Consider the following 25,965-nt stretch of genomic DNA (forward strand, 5'->3'; position numbering starts at 1 on the left):
CGCACAAGGAGACTCTTAGGTTAAAGCCATACCTGTCTGCATGGTCCTGCGTACTTGCTTGAACAGGCTTGCCAAAGCAGGAAGAGAAAGCTAGAATAAAGCTAAAATGAGGAGGCTTGAAATTCTGTCCACATATGGGCAACTGTGTCAGCAATGAAATCTGAAAAACAGATTCAAATTCAGCCTTCTGAGACATCAAGTTTGAGGAAGGATGTGATGAGAATGTGGGGGCTAGTGAATGAATTTCTTATATGGTTTCTCTGGTTAGAGACTGTAACCATGAAAAATAGCCTCATAGTACAAATAGCAAACACAGCCCTGATCCCAAGGTGTTCAGATATTTCCCTACTTTTCCTGCACCCACTTAAAAAAAACTGTGATGAAATACACATCATATAAAATTTACCCTTTTAATCATGGGGAGGGGGCGGGGTCAACATTTTTTTTACTCACTGGAAGAAACAATTCAAAGAGAGGAAAACACTGAAAGGAGAAAAACCCTGCTCTGCATACTTTTAAACTGGTATCATTGTTGCAATGATAAAAAATTAAGCTCTGATATAGTGGTCTTCATAAAAGCATATTGACATGCTAGGCTTTGGAAGGAGTTCTAGGCTTCCCTGCTGGCTCAGATGGTAAAGAATCTGCCCACGATGTGTGAGACCCAAGTTCGATTCCTAGGTCGGGAAGATCCCCTGGGGAAGGAAACGGAAACCCACTCTAGTATTCTTGCCTGGAGAATCCCATGGACAGAGGAGCTTTGTGGGCTACAATCCACTGGGGTCATAAAGAGGCAGACATGACTGAGCGAGTAACACTAGCTAGCCCAGCGGGCAGCTTACAGGAGACTCTAGACTGAGTGCCCTGGGCTGCCCTTTTCATTCAAGTGGATTAAGTACATTCATTGTTGTGCAGCCATTACTATCATTCATCTCCAGAACTCATTTTATCTTGCAACACTGAAACTCTGAACCTGTTAAACAATAACTCTCCTTTCCCTTTTCTCCAGCCCCCAGAAACCATCTCTCTACTTTCTGTCTCCATGAATTTGACTACTCTGAAGTATCACGTATCAGTAAAATCATACAGTATTTTTGTGATTGGCTTACTTCACTTAGCATAATGTCCTCAGGGTTTATCCTTATTGTAGCACATGACAGTATTTCCTCCATTTTTTATGCTAAGTAGTGTTCCCATGGTTTGTACATATACCCTGTTTTGTTTATCCATTCTTCTGTCAGTGGACTTGGGTTTCTTCCACTTTTGGGCTATTGTGAACAATGCTGCTATGAACACGGGTGTACAAATATTTCCTTGAATCCCTAGTTTCATTCTTTGGGGTGCATGCTCAGAAGTGGAGTTGCTGGATCATATGATACTCTTATTCTTGAGTTCTGAAAAACCACCATACTGTTTTCCATAGTGGGTGCACCATTTTACATCCTCATCAATAGGGTGTCAGGGTTCCAATTTGTCCTCATCTCTACCAACCCTTTTTCCTTCTTTTTCTCCTTTCTTAAAACATTTTTTATAATAGCCCTCCTAATGGGTAGGAGGGTGGTCTCAAGGTCAGAGGCTCCAGCCAGAGACCACTTGCTGACCATTTTCTCTCCCCACCAGCCCTTCTCCTAAACCCTTTCTGTCTCCCACACCCCACACCTTTCCCTTTTCCCCTCTCTCTTTTCCAAATCTCCCAAACCATCTGTCGTGACTAGTGTTCTCATTCACCTTTTCCTGCTTATCTCCTCTTCAGCAGGAAAGTGCTTCTGAGGCTGACAGCCTAATCTCCGCGCTGATCCTGTGTTTCTGAATTCATCATCCCGCCCCTCGGCCTGCTGCCCCTGCTCTGCTGTCCAGGCTGGGCGAGGAGGCCGGACCGGATCAAAAAACTACGAAATGTAGGGGAGTGATCTGGGTACCGGGAATGATGCTGTTGAACCCCAGAGGGCCCCGTGGTTCTGATGGGGCCCTTTTTTATTTTTCTTCTTTTGGTCATTGCAAACTGTTCACTAAAACATGAAACAATAGGCAGTGAAACATACCCTGAATTTTTCCCCTACTCTTTGGTGGCAGTGTGGTGGGGCCTGGTAGAGGCAGTGACGGATGGAGGCAGAAGGGAAGACAGCTCTGTCCACCCCCTACTGCTTGCCTCCCCAGCTATGTTCAAAGCCCTCACTCAGTTCTTACGGTGGCAACAGATAGCAGGTTGGTTTGGCCCCTGCAGCGGGAGGATGGACATCTAGAGCAGGAGTTACAAGGACTACTGAGAACTTGATGCTGTTCTCCAGAACCAGTAGAGAGTAGAACAGCCAGACCCGATCTGGGGTGCGGTGGAGGGGAGGGGCGCTGCTGGTTTCTGACAAGCCAGGTTAGATCCAGGAGAGGCTGCCCTGAGCTCTGGGTGGGCAGCTGCTCCTCACTTGGGAAAACTTGGTGGAAGGACAATCCAAGGACGGAACTAATCCAGGGTCAACTTTCTTTTCCTTCCGTGAATCAAACGTGACACATCAGGGACAATCATTTCTAGATTGGCTGTAATGTTTCTCCCGGTCAATTCTCTCCTCCCGCCTGGCAACGCCTCTCTCTGTTCCTGAAAACTGTGCTTTGAAAGGATGAAAAGAGCACTTCAGTTTGCTGTTGTTTTTCCTTGTACTGAATTAAAACCCCAAAGCTCATAGCAGAGCTGAGATGGGAACTGTACTTCCCTAAGCGCTGTGTGCCCTCATCTTGATCTTTGATGTATTATGTGAGATGTACCATGTAATTGGCAATGTATACATTAGTTATATATACTGTATATGTTACTTCATATATATACATATTATTTTATTATATATATTCTTCTTACCTGACTATCTATCTCTCTGCTTCCAGGAAGGAAGCTGCTCATGGCTATTTAAGCTCTGAGAACTGCCCTTTTTTGCTCTGCAATTCATACCTTGAGCAAGGTCACCAGCTGAGTGGGCTTTCTGTATTGCTATCCAGAAGGTAGCTGTAAATCATTTTTTCCTTTTTGTCTTAACTGGGAGAAGCTGAGACTCATCACCTAGGGAAGAGGGCAGGAAACTGAACTGCAAAAAAGCTACCTTAAAACAGAGACCTATAAGGTCAGGCCATTACCGTGTATGGTGCTACTACAGATTTTCCTTAGACGTTCATTTTTTTGTTTCTGTTCTACTTCAGCTCATCCACTCCCCCTCTCCCACTTCCCCTACCCACCCCTCTAATCACCCCCCACCCTGGAACCATGGAGGATGCAGACTCTGCTTCATATATATTATTAACATCACGTGATTATAAGATCATTTAATATTTCCAGAACAGTCTCCTTTTATTTTCTCTTTGACATGTATACACAAATTCTTCCTATATTCCTCCTCTCTTCCAACTCTGACAGATGGGTTAGACCTTTTTTTTTTTTTTTTTTTTCTTTTTTGGCTCATTTGAGTATGCTCAAATGAATACTGTAAAACAGGTATGCTTTCAGCACAGTATTGAAGCGCTGAGGAGTGCACTTTGGGGAAATGAAGCTCAGGTAATGTCCACTCTCTGGGAAAGGGGAATTATGATGAAGTGCTGGAATTCTGTCTGTTAATGAACCGGCATGTCTTGGAAGGAAGTCTTTGTCATTACCGCAGCTGTTTTCTTCTTGCTCCTCTCTCCCCCACCCTAACATATCATATAATAAAATATATTTCTGGAACAAGTCTAAAAATAAACAAACAAACTGTGCTTGGGGAGTGGAAACTGAAGCTGATAAAATAATGAAACTAGGCCGGACCTTTTATTATCTTTTTAAAAAGTTACTTTCTCCGGCAGCTAATACATATCACTTGCTCCAGTTCAATTCTTTGAGTTCCAAAAGTTTCACTTCATAAGGGCACTGCCCTCTGTTACAGTAAGTCATTTGTCCATTGACAGTGCAAAGGCTGAATTTACAGCATTAGGGTTTTAGGATTTTTTTTTTTTTGTCTAAGTTTTCTTCTTGTGATCAAGTAAATCTCACCCAATGGACATGAGTTTGAGTAAGCTCTGGGAGTTGGTGATGGACAGGGAAGCCCGGGGTGCTGCAGTCTATGGGGTCGCAAAGAGTCGGACACAACTGAGCAACTGAACTGAAACCTAACTCATGAATCACGGGTTGCTGCAGCTGTCAGGAAGGAGCTTAAAAAATCTCATGTGTAAATGCCATGATCAGCAAACGGTAGTCTCACGGCTCTGAGTGGGAAGGTCCCAATTCTTGTTTAGCTTCCTGCCTGGGAGGTAGTAACAGTAATACAATCTTTGGTCAAGGGAAAAGTTGTAAGGGCCACAGAACAACTCAAAACTCAATAGTAAGAAGCTGGGTAGTTTCTTATGAAATTAGGCCTATATCTACCCTATGACTCAAAAGTATTTACTCAAGATAAACAAAAAAAAGTATGTTCATAAAAACATTTTTACAAGACTGTCCATAATAGTTTTTCTAATAAAGCTGGAAATGTCCACATGTCCATCAAGAAGAGAATGGATAAATAAATTATGATATGTTTGTGTAATGAAATACTACTCAACAATAAAAAGGAATGAGCTATAGATATGCTAAAGAACATTGATAACTCTTACAGAAATCATGTTGTGTGAAAGAAGCCAAGCGTTCATGCTAAGTTCTAAAACAGGCAAAACTGAAAAGGTGAAGAAAAGGGGAAGGCGCCAAGATGGCGGAGGAGTAGGACGGGGAAAACACTTTCTCCCCCACAAATTCATCAAAAGAGCATTTAAACGTCGAGTAAATTCCACAAAACAACTTCTGAATGCCGGCAGAGGACACCAGGCACCCAGAAAAGCAACCCAACTCCTCGAAAGGAGGTAGGAAAAAATATTAAAGACAATAAAAGAGACAAAAGAGGGAGGGACGGAGTTCCGTCCCGGGAAGGAGTCTTAAAAAGAGAGAAGTTTCCAAACACCAGGAAACCTTCTCACTGCCGAATCCGTGCCGAGCTTTGGAAGCACAGAGGACAACATAACAGGGAGAAAAAATAAATAAACAATTAACACTCGCAGATTGAGAGCCCTACGGTAACTCCTCCAGCGGAGAAGCAGCGCAGACGCCTGCATCCGCCATTAGCAAGCGGGGGCTGGGCAGGGAGGCGCGGCGCGGGCTGCATCGCTGAGAGTAAGAATCTGGCCTGAATACCCTGAGCACTATCTGAGCGAAATAATTTGGGCTAGCAAACCAGACTGTGGGATATCTACCATGCGAAAAGCCAGCCCTAACCTAAGACACCGCCAGCCCGCGCACGGAACAAAGGACTAAACAGAGGTAGCCGGCTGCAAACCTTCCCCCTCTGGTGACAGGCAGCCAGAGCCGGAAGGGGGCAATCGCAGCCCCAGAGAGACATTATCTATAAAACTGGCTTCTTTGCTAACTAAAACTTACTGGGGGTCTGGACGGTCAACATCTGCCTGAGAAGGTGCGCCAGTTTTACATCCAGATAACCAAGTGGCGGGGAGGCGATAAGTCGCAGCATTGGCGCTCGCCAAACACCTCATCACCTGAGCTGCTCGGACCTGGGAAGAGCACAAAACGCAGCCCCAACTGAGTCTGTGCCTCTGAGGACTACCTGAGTGCCTGAACCTGAGCGGCTTGGACCTGGGAGGTGCATGCAACCCAGGACCAGCCTCGGATTGTTCCCGGCGGAACAACCTAGAGCCTGAGCAGTGTGGGCAGGGAGGCTACACGCGCCGTGAGCGGGGGCAGACCCAGTGTGGCTGAGGCACTGCGAGCGCACGCCAGTGTCATTTGTTTGCAGCATCCCTCCCTCCCTCCCCATAGCGCGACTGAACAAAGAGAAGAAATACAGCTCCACCCACCAGAACACCGACACAAGCTTCCCTAACCAGGAAACCTTGACAAGCCACCTCTACATACCCACACACAGCGAGGAAACGCCACAATAAAGAGAACTCCACAAACTGCCAGAATACAGAAAGGACTCCCAAACTCAGCAATTTAAACAAGATGAGGAGACAGAGGAATACCCAGCAGATAAAGGAACAGGATAAATGCCCACCAAACCAAACAAAAGAGGAAGAGATAGGGAATCTACCTGATAAAGAATTCCAAATAATGATAGTGAAATTGATCCAAAATCTTGAAATTAAAATGGAATCACAGATAAATAGCCTGGAGACAAGGATTGAGAAGATGAAAGAAAGGTTTAACAAGGACCTAGAAGAAATAAAAAAGAGTCAATATATAATGAATAATGCAATAAATGAAATTAAAAACACTCTGGAGCCAACAAATAGTAGAATAACAGAGGCAGAAGATAGGATTAGTGAATTAGAAGATAGAATGGTAGAAATAAATGAATCAGAGAGGATAAAAGAAAAACGAATTAAAAGAAATGAGGACAATCTCAGAGACCTCCAGGACAATATTAAACGCTACAACATTCGAATCATAGGGGTTCCAGAAGAAGAAGACAAAAAGAAAGACCATGAGAAAATACTTGAGGAGATAATAGTTGAAAACTTCCCTAAAATGGGGAAGGAAATAATCACCCAAGTCCAAGAAACCCAGAGAGTCCCAAACAGGATAAACCCAAGGAGAAACACCCCAAGACACATATTAATCAAATTAACAAAGATCAAACACAAAGAACAAATATTAAAAGCAGCAAGGGAAAAACAACAAATAACACACAAGGGAATTCCCATAAGGATAACAGCTGATCTTTCAATAGAAACTTTTCAAGCCAGGAGGGAATGGCAAGACATACTTAAAATGATGAAAGAAAATAACCTACAGCCCAGATTATTGTACCCAGCAAGGATCTCATTCAAGTATGAAGGAGAAATCAAAAGCTTTTCAGACAAGCAAAAGCTGAGAGAATTCTGCACCACCAAACCAGCTCTCCAACAAATACTAAAGGATATTCTCTAGACAGGAAACACAAAAATGGTGTATAAACTCGAACCCAAAACAATAAAGTAAATGGCAACGGGATCATACTTATTAGTAATTACCTTAAACGTAAATGGGTTGAATGCCCCAACCAAAAGACAAAGACTGGCTGAATGGATACAAAAACAAGACCCCTACATATGTTGTCTACAAGAGACCCACCTCAAAACAGGGGACACATACAGACTGAAAGTGAAGGGCTGGAAAAAGATTTTCCATGCAAATTGGGACCAAAAGAAAGCAGGAGTCACAATACTCGTATCAGATAAATTAGACTTTAAAACAAAGGCTGTGAAAAGAGACAAAGAAGGTCACCACATAATGATCAAAGGATCAATCCAAGAAGAAGATATAACAATTATAAATATATATCCACCCAACATGGGAGCACCACAGTATGTAAGACAAATCCTAACAAGTATGAAAGGAGAAATTAACAATAACACAATAATAGTGGGAGACTTTAATACCCCACTCACACTTATGGATAGATCAACTAAACAGAAAATTAACAAGGAAAAAAAACAAAAACAAAAACATGTATATATTTTGCAAAGCACAGTAAAATGAGGTATGGCAATAAAAGGCGTTAAATTTATCAAATAAAAAAAAATAATAAAGTGCTGAAAAAAAAAAAAAAAATAAAATAAAACAGGCAAAACTAATCATTAATGATCAAAATCAGAAGAGAGTTGTCTCTGGGTAGCAGAGAGTAGGGATGAACTAAGAAGCAGCATGAAAGAACTTTCTAGGGTGATGGAACTGTTACATATCTTAATGGAGTGTGGGTGATGTGGAATTTGTATTTGTCAAAAGTCATCAAAACTTGGACATAAAATGTCAGATTTTCACATTTCATGAAATGCAAATTTTTTCTCAAAATTTAAAGTGGACTACAAATATATATATGTGTATCAGTTCAGTTCAGTCGCTCAGTCATGTCCGACTCTTTGTGACCCCATGAATCGCAGCACGCCAGGCCTCCATGTCCATCACCAACTCCCAGAGTTAACTCAGACTCACGTCCATTGAGTCAGTGATGCCATCCAGCCATCTCATTCTCTGTCGTCCCCTTCTCCTCCTGCCCCCAATCCCTCTCAGCATCAGGGTCTTTTCCAATGAGTCAACTCTTCGCATGAGGTGGCCAAAGTACTGGAGTTTCAGCTTCAGCATCATTCCTTCCAAAGAAATCCCAGGGCTGATCTCCTTCAGAATGGACTGGTTGGATCTCCTTGCAGTCCAAGGGACTCTCAGGAGTCTTCTCCAACACCACAGTTCAAAAGCATCAATTCTTCGGCGCTCAGCTTTCTTCACAATCCAACTCTCACATCCATACATGACCACTGGAAAAACCATAGCCTTGACTAGACGGACCTTTGTTGGCAAAGTAATGTCTCTGCTTTTCAATATGCTATCTAGGTTGGTCATCGGAGAAAGCAATAGCACCCCATTCCAGTACTCTTGCCTGAAAATCCCATGGACGGAGGAGCCTGGTAGGCTGCAGTCCATGGGGTCGCTAGAGTCGGACATGACTGAGCGACTTCCCTTTCACTCTTCACTTTCATGCATTGGAGAAGGAAATGGCAACCCACTCCAGTGTTCTTGCCTGGAGAACCCCAAGGACGGGGAAGCCTGGTGGGCTGCCGTCTATGGGGTCGCACAGAGTCGGACACAACTGAAGTGACTTAGCAGTAGCAGGTTGGTCATAACTTTCCTTCCAAGGAGTAAGCGTCTTTTAATTTCATGGCTGCAGTCACCATCTACAGTGATTTTGGAGCCCCCCAAAATAAAGTTTCACACTGTTTCCACTGTTTCCCCATCTATTTCCCATGAAGTGATGGGACCGGATGCCATGATCTTCGTCTTCTGAATGTTGAGCTTTAAGCCAACTTTTTCACTCTCCTCTTTCACTTTCATCAAGAGGCTTTTTAGTTCCTCTTCACTTTCTGCCATAAGTGTGGTGTCATCTGCATATCTGAGGTTATTGATATTTCTCCCGGCAATCTTGATTCCAGCTTGTGCTTCTTTCAGCCCAGCATTTCTCATGATATATGTGTACGTATATGTATGTCTGTGTATATATATATTTGAATATTTTCTCCATGAATGCAACTAATTTTTATAAGTAAATATTGGGTTTTATGAGCTTCCCAAGTAGTTTACTGGTAAAGAATCCACCTGCAGTGCAGGAGACATGGAGACCAGGGTTTGACCCCTTGGTCAGGGAGATCCCCTGGAGAATGAAAAGGCAACCCACTCCAGTATTCTTGCCTGGAAAACTCCCATGGACAGAGGAGCCTGGTGGGCTACAGTCCATGGGGTCACAAAGAGTCAGACAGGACTGAATGACTAAACAACAGAGCCAATGTGACTGTAGTGTTCCACAACTGGAGGATTTTTATGAATTCCTGGAGCTCTGGTTGTGATTCCTAAACCTGGCTGCACATTAGACTTCTCTGTGGAGCGTGCATTCTTCAGGATGCCTTGGATTGACTTATCACCAAAGATTCTGATTCTGCGGGTGTGGTTTAGGAATCTGCATTTTGGGGCTTCCAAGGATCACCCTTCACGGAGAGAATTCTAAGGTTTAGATAGTGGTAGATGTTTTTAAGCATCTGGTCACAATCACATCTACCATTTTTGAGTTAAGACACCAGTGAATAAAAAGGTAAGTGTTTTGATTCAAACCTATGTGTATCTTTAAAACAGAAATGGGTGTGAAGTGAAGACAGAGGGAAAGAACTAACATGTATTGAGGGTCTAGGATGTGCCAGGGAGATTGTTAGGCATTTGATGTAGATAATTGCATTTAAGTTCTCTAAGAAGCATACTTATTTACTATCTATTTTTATTGCAATCACCAGAGTCCAGACACCAGCAAAAGCAACTTTCTTGCAAATCTCCTAATAGGATGGGCTATTTCAGGGCCCCAGGCCTTTGCAATGCCTGGGATGCATTTTCTCTTAGTCTGTTAGATGTATTTCTGCTCATCTTCTAAGAACCAGCTTAAGTATCCCACATTATATGAGTCCTTCTTGCTCTTTCCCTTGCCCTTTTGGAGGAATTTCATTCCTCCTCAAGTAGAAATTTATCTGCTATCCTAGGAGTCATACCAAAATGTAACTGGGAGTTTTTTCACATGAGTTAGAGACACTCATTGGTAACTGATTTAATGCTGCTAAGTCGCGTCAGTTGTGTCCGACTCTGTGTGACCCCATAGACAGCATCCAATAGGCTCCTCTGTCCCTGGGATTCTCCAGGCAAGAACACTGGAGTGGGTTGCCATTTCCTTCTCCAATGCATGAAAGTGAAAAGTGAAAGTGAAGTCGCTCAGTCATGTCTGACTCTTAGCGACCCCATGGACTGTAGTCTACCAGGCTCCTTTGTCCATGGGATTCTCCAGGCAAGAGTATTGGAATGGGTTGCCATTGCCTTCTCTGTGATTTAATGCTAAATCTACTTAAATGGAGAACACACTATAAATGAAACTTTTGAAAGGCAAATGTAGGTTTGCATTCGACTGATTTCTCCTTTTAGTATTACATCTGTCACATGACATTGTAATCTTTAATGTACATTTCTCTCTCACCACCTTTGTACATTTCTCTCCCACCCTCTTTGAAGACAGGACCGTATCTTATTCATCTTTGTAGTCCCAGGACCTGGCACAAAACCTGGCACTTAATGCCCAATAAATTATTGTTGAGTAGAGTAGATGAATGAACAAGATTAACTTGCTTTTCCTTAAATCCAGTTTGTACCCAGTGAGTTTTCAATACTAACTCACTGACCTCAAACCAAAATGTAAACCCTCAAAATGAATTTTAAGGGTTCCCGTAATTACCATCTGCCTTACCCAATTCTAGCTCTAACTTAACTTGGGGGCTACTGATTACTAAATTAAATCTCCTGGTCAAGATATATCAACCCATTCCTTGAATATCATATGCTCATTTTTTTTTCCATGCCCTTCATTAAATTGCCATCTATTCCCTGGTATAATGGAGAGTATATGATGACTGAAGAGCTGAGAATGATTTTTGCTGCTGCTGCTGCTGCTGCTGCTAAGTCACATCAGTCATGTCCAACTCTGTGCGACCCCATAGACGGCACCCAACAGGCTCCTCCATCCCTGGGATTCTCCAGGCAAGAATACTGGAGTGGGTTGCCATTTCCTTCTCCAGAGAATGATTCTTACTTCCCACCATATTATCTGCGTAACTGTGGTCAAATGACTTAACATCTCTGAGCCTTGTTTTTTTTTCTTATTTATGAGATGGGATAATATCTGAAATAATGTATATAGATTTTCCTGAAAGCTGTGCAAAATGATTAATATTACATTACTATATTGTTATTATATTATTACAGCTATAAAAAGAACTAAGCAATTATTATTCATTATTGTCATCATGCATATCCTTCAGTATGAAGCTTAAGGCCCAAGTTCCTTTTTAAGTTTGGAGAACCTACATTTTTTTTATGAACTGTCTGAACCACTAACTATGTTACTTCATCATATACTATCATAATTATTATTTCACTGTTTCATGTATATGTGGTCTTTCTCTTCAACCTGATTAGAAGCCTCTCAAGGGCACGAGCAGGGAGCTTGTGTTACCCTTAATTTTGTGTCTCCAAATCACTCAGTGGAGCATAAAATATCTTAAATTTTATTAATATTAAATTGTGTTAAATAAGGAAAATGGAAAATATATTGAATCAGAGTGTTAGAGTAATAAGTTCTTAAACATTGTTTAATATAACATTCTATTTCTATTGAAACTGTAACTTACATGTGTCATTCCTAAAATCACAGTTAATAATTCTAGCTAGTGATTCGTGAGAAAATCCTGGCATCGTGCCAAGTAATTTAAATTATTGATATAATTTAATGACATTGGAGTTATCATTATCCCCATTTTATAGATGAAAAAAAAAAAACAAAACAATGCTTTAAAAGTTGGGATTCAGATAGGCATCTTTTCTCCCAATATCTCACCCTTATTCTTGCCTTTGGCATTGGCATTTCATGATTCTCACACCAGTGTGCTTCCCGCTACTGGGGTAACCCTTATCTTCTCTGTAGGGCAGTGGTTCTTCAATATGACTCCGACTAGCAGCATCAACATCATCTGGGCAATTCTAACCCCACCAGCCTCATTGAATCAGAAACTCTAGGGGTGATGCTTAACTATCTGTGCTTTGACAAACTCTCTAGGTAATCTGGATGTACACTCATGTTCGAAAACCATGGCTTTAGAGTGAATACTGAGCTTGTATTTTGCTTCTTACATTGCTCATGCCATTGCTTAATAGAGTTTTATATTATATGTTTATATAACAAGGGAGAGAAAGCCTACACCTCTCAAATAATATTCAATGAGTCCTATATCCCGTATATGAAATTCCACTCCAGGAAAAAGAACTAACAAACCTGAAATTTGCTGCCATGCAGCTTATAATTTTAAGAGCCTTAATTGATTTTGTTTCTTTTTCTTGTTTTTACATTTATTTTTGTATTTTACTTAACTCAGTTATAAGTAACAGTTAGATTTTCCCCTGCACGGTGTCTGGAATTTTTAACAAAAGTTGCATCTTTCTCATCTCCTTCCAGAAAGTTTCTATTTTGGTTTGAATCCTTAATAGGACTTTAAAACTTTTAAAGACAGAGCAAAAATGTTTTGTAATAAAATTTTGGCTAGATTTCATAATGAACGAGATATATACAATATAGAACAATTAGGGAAGAAACCCAGACTTGGTTTTTTATGTAACTTATATACTGCTAAAAATAACAAGTTACTTTAGCCAATATTCATATACTTAGTTTACAGGAAAATATCCAGAACAAAGGTTAAATGACATATGTGGTTTCTTTAGAGAAGCTTGATTTCTTCAGAGCCCTTAAAATTTCTTGCAGTGATTTTTCTAGAATGTAGTACTGTGCAAATCTAAACACATGACTGTTCCGAGACTTGTGTATGTTGTTTGTCATTCAAGTACTTTTAATATTAAAGCAATGACCACTTATTTACTTAAAATGAGTAGGTAACTTAAGGAAAAGACCATCCTGTTTTTGATACTAATCTTAGAAGGGCAACAGTTTAATGTCCCTACCACTGACAATTTTATGACAGTTTAAAGATTGCATCAAAGGACCTCAGATCCATTGGGAAATGTTAAACATTCAAAATTTTTATTTTGGAATTCTAGAGAATAGAAGGTTAATGACTCCATTTTCCACAGAAGTAAAAAGGGAAAAAAACCTAGTGGCTAGCGGAATGTCATTGTTAAGATTTCAAATCAAGTCCTTAATTTCAAGTTAAGTCCTTAATAGATCATTTCACAAAAAAACTTGTTATGTACTTTTAATAAAGTTAATGCAAATATTGTTCCTCTTATTTAAAGGCAACAATTACTGATGTAATGAAGAATTAATTTGGAATAATAAATATATATTTTTTGTCTTCTAAGGGGAAAAGCCATGATTGCTTACCAGAAAGTGTGCCTTCAACTGCTTTGTGTAAGCAACCCATTGTGAAGGGATACTAAGCAGCACAAATAAATGGGACTTCAGGTAAATTTCACAGAGTTGAGCATTGTAGGAATGTTAGCTGAGATCTAGTCTAACCTCCCTTATAACTCCAAATCTCTTTGGTAAAATCTCTGATGGAATGTTATACAGCTACTACTTGAATAACTTCCCCCTTATCTTAGAAAGGCAACCCATTCTATTCTTAGATAATTCAATTCCATATTCTTTTCAGTTCCACTCACTGGTATGAGTTCTGCCTTCTGGAGACACACAGAAAGGTCTAACCCTTTATGCATAGTCACCAACACCAACAGCTGTTGGTGACTATTGTTTTTAGTTTGCGAGTGTCCCTCTCTAAATGAAGTTTCCAGAGCAAACATAATGAATTCAATTCAGCTGATGCCTTAATGCAAGTGGGCAGGACTGACCATGATCTGGCCTGAAGTTATCAAACATATATCACTCTTTCCTCTGATGTCATTTTTTTTTAAATCATCTGGTTTACTGATGAGTAATTTACATGCAGTATAATTATAATATACAGTCCTATGACTTTTGATGAATGTGTACCACTGTGTAACCACCAGCACAATCAAGATATAGTAGAGTCTCATCACCTTCCTCCCTTTGTAGCTAACTCCACCCCTCACCCTCAGCCCCTGGCAACAACTAATCCACTGAGTGTTTCTATGGTCTTGCCTTTATTTCTTCTATGCCATCTTGATTACTTAAGGAAAATATTGTTTTAGTTATGAGGGTCCTCATTAGGACTGCACAAGGTACATGACAAGGGATAGAATAAAGAATTTTTAAAAAAGGAAAAAAGGATGGGGAAAAAATAAGTAATCAAAAGGCTTATTTATTACAAATAAATAAAGTGAAAGAGAATTTTAAAAATGAGAAAAGGGTCTGGAGAGGGGCAAAGGCAGACCAAAAGAAGGGCCTATAGTTGTGATAGAAGGTACCTTGGGTATTGGTGTCAACATCTCTTTGAAAACATTATATGCCAAAGTGGTGAGCCAACCCATCATACTGATTGGAAATTAGAGAGAACATGAAGCTGGTTCACAGAGGGAAAAGCTAATTTTTGAAAAGTCACAATATCAAGAACAGTGAAAAGGAGAATGCCTCCTCTATGGCAATAACAACCTCTGTCCATGGTGCTGAATATTTATCTTCTGTTAGCTCATATTTCTAGATCTTACCTTTGGATTCTGGTGACTTCTAAGTGATCTGACCTCTCCTAGGAATTCACAGAGGTGATGGTCAAAGTTTTTGTAAAAATAATCAAATCTGGGTTTCAGGAACTGAGTTTTGGAGAGACATTTTCAGAAAATGAGACATTTGTTGTTTTAAAATAATTTTCAAGCAGTTGCAGCTGCCTTACATTTTTTTCCCTTGGCCAGTTGGGAAGGTATATTTCCCCTTCTCCTCCTGACTCATTACTTTTTTGGGTTAATGAATTGCATCTCATATTGGCTTAGCTGAAACTTTCCTCCTAGGTTCCTCTTTGGAAGGTGCTCATGGTTAAGTGTCTAGAGATTTAAGTTCTGATCTCAGCCCTGCATCAATTACCTGGCTACCTGTTCTGCTTCCTCTCAGGACTTCGGGATAGGGTTGTCAGATTTAGAAAGTAAAAATGCAGGTTGTCCAGTTAAATTTCAATTTCAGGTAAGTAACAAAGGCATTTTAAATCGTAAGTATGCCCCATTCTGAGACAGATGGCTAAAACTTCCTGAAATATGCAAATGTTTTGAGATGTTAAGTAGTTGCTTTGTTTAAAAAGGTGTTCTTTACTTGTGGGTGACCCCTACTGATTTGGGAGAACAAACAGTATATGTGTGCTCAGTCATGTCTGACTCTTTTTGACCCCTTGGACTGTAGCCCACCAGGTTCCTCTGTCCATGGGATTCTCCAGGCAAGAATACTGGAGTGGGTTGCCATTTTCTCCTCCAGGGAATCTTCTCAATTCAGGGATCAAGCCTGAGTCTTCTGCATTGGTAGGTGGGTTCTTTACCACTGAGCCACCTGGAAAGCCTCAAATTATATATAACCTTTGCCAAAGAGGTTACTTTTGAAATTCTAAGTATTGAAGGTAGCATTCACCAAATTGTACTAGCCCCTATTTTGGGGGGCTCCAAAATCACTGTAGATGGGGCCTGCAGCCATGAAATTAAAAGACACTTACTCCTTGGAAGGAAAGTTATGACCAACCTAGATAGCATATTGAAAAGCAGAGACATTACTTTGCCAAAAAAGGTCCGTCTAGTCAAGGCTGTGGTTTTTCCAGTAATCATGTATGGATGGGAGAGTTGGACTGTGAAGAAAGCTGAGCGCTGAAGAATTGATGCTTTTGAACTGTGGTGTTGGAGAAGACTCTTGAGAGTCCCTTGGACTGCAAGAAGATCCAACCAGTCCATCCTAAAGAAGATCAGTCCTGGGTGTTCATTGGAAGGACTGATGTTGAAGCTGAAACTCCAATACTTTGGCCACCTCATGTAAAGAGTTGACTCATTGGAAAAGACCCTAATGCTGGGAAGGATTGGGGGCAGGAGGAGAAGGGGACGACAGAGGATGAGATGGCTGGATGGCATGACCGACTCAATGGACATGGGTTTGGGTAGACTCCGGGAGTTGGTGATGGACAGGGAGGCCTGGCATGCTGTGATTCATGGGGTTGCAAAGGGTTGGACACGACTGAGTGACTGAACTGAACTGAACTTGCAGTTCAATAGGGGTGGGAGTTGGGTAAGGGGTCTACAAAAGAAAGTATAAATGGTAAGGAAACTTCTAGGGTTATTACTATTTAAGATGATGGCTCTGTTCCTAGTTTAGGTGAATTATAATGTTTTCTATAATTTTTTAAATGTCTTTTATTTTACTTCTTTTTTTCTGTTTGCTCATCAGTTCATTTTGGTCCGCCATTTGTGTTTTAAATCGTTGCTGTTTCTTTTAATTTAGGATGCCATCCCATGAAAAACAGTTTTTAAAAAATTCTGTGCCCTGGACACAGTATGGCTGATTTTTATTTATTTATCCATCTTTATCCTGCCTGAGGGAAAACAAGGATTTAAAATGCATTGTTGTCTGCATCTGTGAGTAGATAAATTTAGTATTTATTTGCTGTAGTGCCAGAGTGTACTTTCTCACTCTTAATTTTGCCACCAGCAATTATTTGGCCACAATCTTAAGCAGATTGTCTATTCTCCGAATGTCTCTGCAGAGTCTCACTAGCTACTTAGTCATGGTAAGATGGGTAAGAGTAGAACAAACTATGGAAATGGACATTGGATAATGAAGGTTAATTCTTACCAGAGAGAAAATCTGGTTTCAAGTTTTAGCTTTTTAGAAAATGACTATATTAAAAATTTCCTAAGTTCATCTGTCCATCAAAAATCTAGTTAGTACAGATCAGAATAACAGATTAAAGGGAAACATGATTTCTGAGTGGCAGGAAATTTTGTTCTAGATGGAGCTGATGTCTCATCCGTACGTGACTGACAGGTTCATAATGGCACAGTACATTTACTCTCCCACTCCTCTTGTGTGTAGATTAAAAAAAAATCATTTACAACAAAGGTAGTCACATTTCCAATAACGCACTGTTAACTCATCGTGTAATGGGAAGTCCTTTCAAAGAATACTCGAGCAATATATTACATATTCATTTTCTCTTGGTGATGCCTCTGACTCCCCAAATCATTAGGTATTAACTAAAAGAAGGAAGTTACAAAAATGAGATTATGCTTTTCTGAGCATGGGCAACTCAATGTTCTGGTAAGTAGAACCTACTAATAAAAATCAGCCTTTTAAATGTCACCTGGAAAAATAAATAAATAAATAAATAAATAAATAAATGTCACCTGGTATTTATAGGCCCCACAGCTGGGCATCGCTGGATCTATGCAGGTCGTGTCAGGAGACTGTCCCTGAAGGGGAAGTTCAAAGGTAGGATGATGAAGGTCCACACACCTCCTGGGGTTGGCAGTACTGGAAATCAGAACAACATAGCATGCTTAACACAGGACAGAGCTCAGAACTGAGAGACAGAAAGGTTTTTCTTTTTTTGCCCCTAATTATGGAAACAACTTCAGTTACCTAGTTTGTCTTCCTTTTATAAAATGGAGAAATTTTGAGCTAAGAGAGACTTTAGCAACTCCCAACTCCCGATAACCTTATTATATTCACAAAGAATCTAATATCCAGATGTGTTAATCGAGCTACTCGGTGGCCAGATAGCTAGGATCAGAATTCCATTCTCAGATTCTTAATCTAATACTCTTGAAAATGTAATTGAAAGGAATGAGCTTGGCGTCTAGGTTTGAGCCTCAGGAGTAACTACTTGGGCTAAATGACCTTTTCGGGTAACAAAGTCCTTGAACTCAGTTTCCCATCTGTAAAATGGGCTTAAAAACACCTGCTCTATTTACCTCTTAAGGATATTATGTGTTTCTAGGCAAAAATACAAAAAAGAGTACTGTATTATTTATTACTGCTGTGTAACAAGTTACCCCCAACTGCACATCTTAAACAACATCTATTATCCCATAGGTTCCTTGGATCCAGAATCTGAGCCCAGCTTAGCTGGATGCCTCTGGGCTCAGCATCTCTCATAAGCTTGTTGTCAGTCCATCAACCAGAGCTCTGGTCTCCTTCGAAGGCTTGACTTGGGAGCTGTGGGGTGAGGTCTTTTTCTGAGCTCGCTCATGTGATTGTTTTTAGGATTTAGTTCCTTGCAGTCTGTTCACCAGGGGCCTCTCTCAGTTGCATGTGGACCTCTCTTTAGAGCTGCTCACAGTGTGGCAGCTGGCTTCATCAGAGCAAGGGAGCGAGAGAGCAAGTGAGCAGCAGCAGGATGCAAGCAGGTCTTTCTGTGACCTGATCTTGGAAGTAACATCCCATCACTTTTGCCATCCTCTATTCATTAGAAGCAAGCCACCAGGTCCAGCCCACACTCAAGGGGCACAGATCACACAGGCATGATGAGGGCCACTGGGGGCCCCAGAGGCTCCTATCACACATAGTGTTCTCATTTTTATGAGTTGTTACGAGGAAAGGACAAGAGATTCGTTGCATACCCGCTTTAACAAATCAAAAGCTTTTGCAAAAAGAAAGCGGCATCAGTATTTTAATTTGGAATTACTGATTGCCTCTGCTTCCAAAGAAGGTTTGAAGTGGCATCCACATTCACCTACTTTGCATGTGTGAGTCCTCCTGTTTAGAGAACACTCCATCTCAGCCCTGTTCACCTGAGAACTGCTAAATAATCTCCTGCAAATGCACTTAAATATGGCTTCATGGATATGTTACGTGGTTCAGATACTATGTGTGTGAGTTGCTCAGTAGAGGCTGATTCTTTGTGACCCCATGGACTATGACCTGCCAGGCTCTTCTGTCCATGGGATTCTCCAGGCAAGAATACTGGAGCAGGTTGCCATTTCCTTCTCTAGGGGATCTTCCTGACCCAGGGATCAAACTCAGGTCTCCTGCATTGGCATGTGGGTTCTTTACCATCTGCCCACCAGAGAAGCAACTAGACTTTCTAATATGAATTGGTTGTAGGACAATGTCCAACCTGGACTACAGTTGCTTTTTCTAGTTGTCCCATAGTTAGTTGATGTGTTCACTAATTACTAAATGTGTCTTTCCATAGGAACAGGAGGGAATGACTTTGGGCAGGAAGACATAAATAATAAAGGTCAATACTTGTTAGTCCTTTTTTGAAGACTAGATCTTCAGTGATTTGTAAAGAATTATAGAAAACTTTCCAGTTGCCTTTCTAGGAATGGAGAAGCATTTTAAAATGTTTTATCAAATGGGGCAGAGGATTACTTGGACCCCAAATATTGGGAGGCTTTAAAATTGCAGATTTCTGGCCCTTGCCTTAGACTTACTGAATCAGAATCTCTGGGTCAATCCCAGAAATGTGTGTCTTGACAAAGTGATTCTGATGTAAAGTTTGATAGACCTGGGTCTACAGGAACCCTGGAAAACTTATGAGGGACAGCATCCATACGGGTGTTCTTATTTGCTTTATTTGGCTATGGTTTGTGATTATAACTCTTCTAAGATAGCAGTCATTGTAAAATGCACCATTATATTATGCATTATTAAGAAAGGAAACTCTTCAGATTAAAATTTTAAGGATCCATAAACATCCATTCCATCTGAGAGATGTTAAAATATGAGAAAACTTCAGAACTGAAGCAACATGACAAAATGTTTTTCTTCTGTGACCTAACCAGGTCTATAAGATAGCAACTCTATAACCCACTCCAGTACTCTTGCCTGGAAAATCCCATGGAGGGAGGAGCCTGGTAGGCTACAGTCCATGGCGTCGCAAAGAGTCGAACATGACTGACTAAACTTTGTGCTATATTCCATTTCCTAGAAATCTATTTTTTTTTATTCATGTGCTCATCTATCCAACCATTCATTCATTATTTCACATATAGCTACCAAAGGCCTACTGTGTGCCAGACCCTATGCATGGCGGTTGGGATATAGTGGTAATGAGATGCCTTGTGGGGCTTGCACCCTAGGACGTAAGACAGAAACTGAACACGCACACAAATAAATATATACCTGCTAATTAGGATAAGTGCAATGAAGGAGAAAGAGGAATTGTCACCTAGATGGATAGACAGAGAAGGTCAAAGTAATTGGTGAATGTCTGAGTATACACCCCTCTGTGGGGCTGATGGGGGTTAATGAGCAATTGTTTCTGAAGAAGCAGGAAGGGATGGCAGATGTGGGGTGTTTGCATTTGCTGGGCTCACAACCGAGACTTCTCCAGGAATACACTTGGGCTGTGCATTGTGTGTGTTTTCCTGCCCACAGCCCTACACAGACACAAGTATGCACAACAGTTTACTCTCCTTAGCATCCAGGTGACTGACATCTGCGAAGGCCAACTGCTGACGGTTTAAATGTAATTGAGGGTGGCTGACGAAATGGTCAGAAAGAAACAGTGAGGGGAAGGGGAAGAGCCTTAACTCCTCTGCAAACAGCCTTTCAGAACCGGCCACAGTGCTGTGCCTGGTCTCCCCTCTCTCAGCATGCTCTGGGCCTGAATTCCCTGTTTACTTCTCAGCTTACTGCCGCGGTTTGTCTTATTCTGAACTTCACTTAATACCCTGAATCATCAATGTCATTCTGAGATGGATTCTTTACAATCCTTAATGTGACAAACTGGATTGATCCCCTGCCCACTACCTGCCAGCTCACTGCAATTTCTCCTTAAATCTCTTCCTCTCCCTCCCTTTTACATCCTACAATGCGTGTGTTGAAGGAGAGGCATTGTCCGACAAGCATCCAACAATTACAGTGTGCTTAGGCAAGATGGTACGGTGTTGAGTCCACCCTCGCCCTCATTTTCCTTTTCATGCTAATTTGACGCGATGGAATCCTAAAGCCTTGTCAGCGCCCTGCTTGTACTTCAATCTTTATTTTGTGAGAATTTTTGAATCAATCTAGGTGTCATCTGGCAGCCTAAAACAAATGATATTGTAAAATTGTTTATTGCCAAGCAGCAATTTGAATACCACCTCCCCTCCCCACCTCCCCAAATCCCTCACATAGAAGGAAAGCAGATCAGTTGTCTCTGGGAGATTTAAAATGAAAGGTACTTTTCATCTTAAAAATGGAATTCAGGATGCTGTTTAACTAAGTGCACGGTGCATTCAGTATTCACAGGGTAAAACATAAAAGAAATAGCATGGATTTTTAAAAAGATATTATTTTTCTGCTGCATGCTGCTTCTATCAAACCACCTGAGAGGTGATTTGAGAAGGGCATTTTAGAATAAAGACATTGTTCTGACAGCAAATACAAATGAAATAAAATTGGCCTAAGGCTTTGATGCCGGAACCCACATGGAGAGCTGGGACACAGCAGCACGCTGGCTGAATGCACTGGAGAAACAGAACCAGCATAATTTGTGGTAGTGTGTGAAGCAAAGATGAAAGAGGAAATTTAAAAAATAAAACAAAGTACATGCATGCAGATTAAAACAGACTTTTCCAGTTGCATTCATTCCTTGATTGTAAGAAGTTATCCATAAATTCCATAAATTTAACAAGGATACAGAAGTTCGGCTATAATCTCTTTGTTCCTAGTGTCAAGGGAAGATATGTGAGTCAAGAGGAATAATCTGTGTTCCTCTAATTTTTGAGAACGTCAAGAGAAGAGAGAGTAGAATCTCTTTTGGGGGTGGGGGGTATGAATGAGATTCTGGCTTCTGGCTCAAGCATGTGACATACCTAGAAACAAACCTGAAGCATCTTGGCTTACAGAGACTTTAAGTGATTTTAGTCACCTGTGAGCTTTGCCCTCAGAGTGAGGAAAGTACTTAAAATGGCATTTAGCAGTCAGTTAGGTATAAACTCGGAGAAGGCAATGGCACCCCACTCCAGTACTCTTGCCTGGAAAATCCCATGGACGGAGGAGCCTGGTGGGCTGCAGTCCATGGGGTCACTAAGAGTCGGACACGACTGAGCGACTTCACTTTCACTTTTCACTTTTATGCACTGGAGAAGGAAATGGCAACCCACTCCAGTGTTCTTGCCTGGAGAATCCCAGGGACGGGGGAGCCTGGTGGGCTGCCATCTATGGGGTCGCACAGAGTCGGACACAACTGAAGCGACTAAGCAGCAGCAGCAGCAGTAGGTATAAACTGAAGCTTCCCTGGTTTCTCACCTGTAACGTAGGAGATGCGACTTTGATCCCTGGGTCAGGAAAATCCCCTGGAGGAGGGCATGGCAACCTACTCCAGTTTTCTTGCTGGGAAAAATTCATGGACAGAGGAGCCTGGTGGGCTAGAGTCCATGGGGTCTCAGAGTCGGACTCAACTGAAGCAAACGAGCATGCACTCTCATAGGTATAAATTAAGTAACAAAGGAACCAAAGGAACAAGAACACAGGAGCAAAGCTATCTCAGACTTCCCAAGTGAACCTACATCCATGAGTTGTTTCTGATGCACAAATGTGCAAGAGGCTTAAGAAAGAGGAATCTAGTCACTTAACAGACTTGAAGGCAGTCTCCTACACAATCTTTTTTTTTAGACCAATCACAGAGTATCACAGAAAAGGTCTGTAGGAAAGATTTTGTGTGGCCTTACTGTTTTACTAGTGAAGGATGTATTTTCCATCCAGAGGTGGTATTGCCAGATGAGGCATGTAGAAAGAAAACAAGGGTGCCTATAGACTGCTAGCTGTTTTGCTCTCGTTTGAAAAGCTAAAACAACACTGCCTGATTTTAGAAAAGACACTTCTTGAAGTCTTTTGCTGCTCATTAAATCTCTAAACAAAACAAACCAAGGCAATGCAAAAGCTCAAATTAAAAGCACATTTTAATCTCATTCCTTAAATAATTAAATTTGTAATTATTTTTCTTCTTAATAAATGACTTAACCCGCAAGGGAGGTCACTTCAGGTGTGTCTAGCATTGGTAATAATGTGGAAATAATACAGCATTCAAAGACTAGCTCTAATACTTACAATGTTGGGCAAGATACTTAAATTTTTGAGTGTTAGGGGTTCTTCATACATAAAAAAGGGATGAATATCTATTTTCAGGGTTACCATAAAGATTAAATATGTCCAATTGCTTAGCATAGCGCTTGACACATATGGGTTACAATAATTTCCCTTCTAAGGATTAATATTTAGAAAATTTCATTTATCACAGAAGATCTAAAGTAGGAAAAGTAAAAAATTCCAGCTTTCTAAGTCCTTTAAACCCATATTTTCCCTCAATTGTGAAAGTAACACATATTCTTATAAAGAATTAAAATACAAAATATTAAAAAAAGATTATTGTCGTAATCTTACCACTCAATATTTGTCTGTTAACAATTTACTGCATTTATGATAGTCTTTTAAAGATATTTTTACATTAGATATTATATATACATATGATTAAAGTGGGAGAGGATTTTTCCTAAAATGAGCCAAATGAGAGTAAAATATTTACAATACTATATTCTATTTTTCTTTCTCAGAATATAGTGCCATTAGCATTCCTTATATTAGGAAAAAACCTTTGGCATGTGTAATTTTTACTGGTTGTATATTCCATTTATGTACATGTGTATCACAGACATGATATTTTCAATGTTTTGTTATAGAAATTCACATTGAGATAAATATATTTATATTTTAAAAAACTTAAATAATTTCCAGATATTTTCCACAAGGGAATTTCAGGATAAATAAATATGATCATTTTTAGGAGTTTTGGAACATTGACAAACTAATTTCCTATAAACTGGATCAATTTATATACCATCAGGAATGTGAGAATCTCAATTTCCCCTTAACTTTATTGAATAGTAGTATTCAAAAATTTTTGCAAAAGTGAAGAAAGGTATTTTGCCCTATTAATTAGCATTTCTTTATTATTGTGTTTGAATGCTTTGCTCTTCCGAATTGTCTGTTCACACCCTGTGCCATTTGACTATTGGGACCCCCAGATTTTCCCATCCATTTAAGTGTACTTTCTCTATAGAGAAGTTGAACACTTGGTCACACTTGCTGCTGATAATTCTCTACCTTATCTCTTACCTTGTTTTATACGTATGGAATTTGCTTTAAGTTTTTAAAGTTGCATTTATTCTTTTCTCATGAATGTCTCTTTTTTCTTAAGGTTAACCCTCTAAGAGAAGGTCTTGGGGTTATTATTTGATTTTCTTTTAAAAATTGTGCTGACCCAAGGGTTTCTATGCTGTACCAAAAAGTCCATTCTTTCTCTCTTCTTTTTTTTTTTTGATGCCAGTTAAAGGAACTAAAGGGCAGAGAATGGGAGAAAAGATCACAAAGAGGAACTTCAAACATGGTAGAACAGATTTGTAAGTTTTTTTTTCTAAATCCAAATGCAAATAAAATTCCATTGTGTGGTTTCAAGGGTTGGAGAGAATAGGATGAGCTGCTGACAACAAAACGGAAGGTTAAAACCAGCAGGCTTGACAGATGAGGAGCTGTTCGAGACATCAAGAGACAGTATAGAAAGTGGCAGAATCTACCCAGACTTAGCTACTTGAAAACACATTTCCCGTTTGCATTTGTCTGAGCCTGCCTGTGACATATCGAACTGAATCTGGCCCCAGGAATCAGCGAACAGCTAAAGGGAAATGAGTAATTTCCCCATGGGAAAGCATCTCCAAGAATGGGATTCTTCCTCAGCTCACAGGAACACAGAATGAAAAGTCTTTCTCAGATTATGGTCCCAATTAAGATATCTCAACAGATTTTGTAGCAAATTCCGTAAACCCCAACAAACACAGTTGGCTACATGTACACATTTCAATAAGCAAGACATTTTTCTGTTTGAAAGTTTCTCTATTTTCAAGTTTTCTTTTCAAACATTAGTTCTAGTGAAAGAGAAATAAAACCAGAAACCCTATACTTTTCAGTTTTACCAAATGATAATCAAATGCAGTCATGGATTTGGCATGCAAATGAGCAAAGGAAATTACACAGACATCATACCTGGCTGCCAGGTGCTTACAGTACAAGGGACCAAATGGACACCAGTGCTTCTGAGTTGTTTAAAACTCAGAAAGAGGAAAATGGCGCTCGGTGTTGAAGTGAGAAAGGAAAATAATAAAAATCCAAAGCACATTTTTCTAAATGAGCTGATGTACACTGTATTTTATGATTCAAATACACAGGTGGGATGATAATTTGTCAGCTTGTCCTAAGTTGATTGTCTTCATGATTTTGACTTTTGACCTCATCCTTTGGTGGTGGTCATGAGGGGTTGTGGATTTCCTGAATCCTTTTGAAATCTGATTTTAGAATGGAATGAGTGCATTTAATGAAGCTCTGCCAACCTTTGGTAACAAAGGTTTCTATAAATTGCCTCTGAAAAGAAACTACAACTATTACTAGTCTCTAAAGATTAAGATCCACAAGACATAAAGTCTAAACAGAACAGTTTCACATTCTGAACTTTTTCCTACATGCTTTCAACTCTTTGTGTCAAATGTGAAATATCAGCAGTGTACAAAGAGACTAGGGGGTGAAAAATGCCTTTGCTTTCAGGAAAGCTTGCTGTTTTTCCTTTTTATTCCTGTCCATTTGGGAGCAGATATTAGCCCTTCTTGTTCTGCAGCTTTTATTTGAGGGGGAAAATACAAATAGAAGCCAAGAGTATATTTTAAAAATTGAAGAGCATCAAGACATCACAGCCTGAGTTGGCCATAAAGATTTACAATTACATTTCCATCACAAAGACCCTGGCCCATCATCTTTGGCCATGACCATTTATGTTTTGATTTCTATTTCTTTGGCGGGACAACACCCCAATTAGACAGATGAGCATTCAGTTTGGATTTTGGAGCCCATCCTTGCTGGCCTAGGTTACTCCAGGGCTCCAATGGCTATTCTCCCCCATTTGTGCCTTGATGGTTATAATCCTGCTATCCATCAATTCTTAGCATATAGGAAAACTGTGACAGTTAATATATTAGTGGTCATT

At 40.3% G+C, this 25,965-nt stretch overlaps 1 long non-coding RNA gene across 1 annotated transcript in view; it reads right to left on the minus strand.

Moving 5' to 3' along the window:
• The window catches only part of LOC139179033 (uncharacterized), a 155,265-nt gene that overhangs the window by 21,285 nt on the left and 108,015 nt on the right, over positions 1-25,965 (minus strand). The window contains exon 3 of the long non-coding RNA XR_011563466.1: positions 17,351-17,477. This is a non-coding gene — a long non-coding RNA (uncharacterized lncRNA). The remainder of the gene's footprint in view (positions 1-17,350; positions 17,478-25,965) is intronic.

Source organism: Bos indicus, chromosome 23 (genome assembly GCF_029378745.1).
Source record: "Bos indicus isolate NIAB-ARS_2022 breed Sahiwal x Tharparkar chromosome 23, NIAB-ARS_B.indTharparkar_mat_pri_1.0, whole genome shotgun sequence".
Classification (NCBI taxonomy): Eukaryota; Metazoa; Chordata; class Mammalia; order Artiodactyla; family Bovidae; genus Bos; species Bos indicus.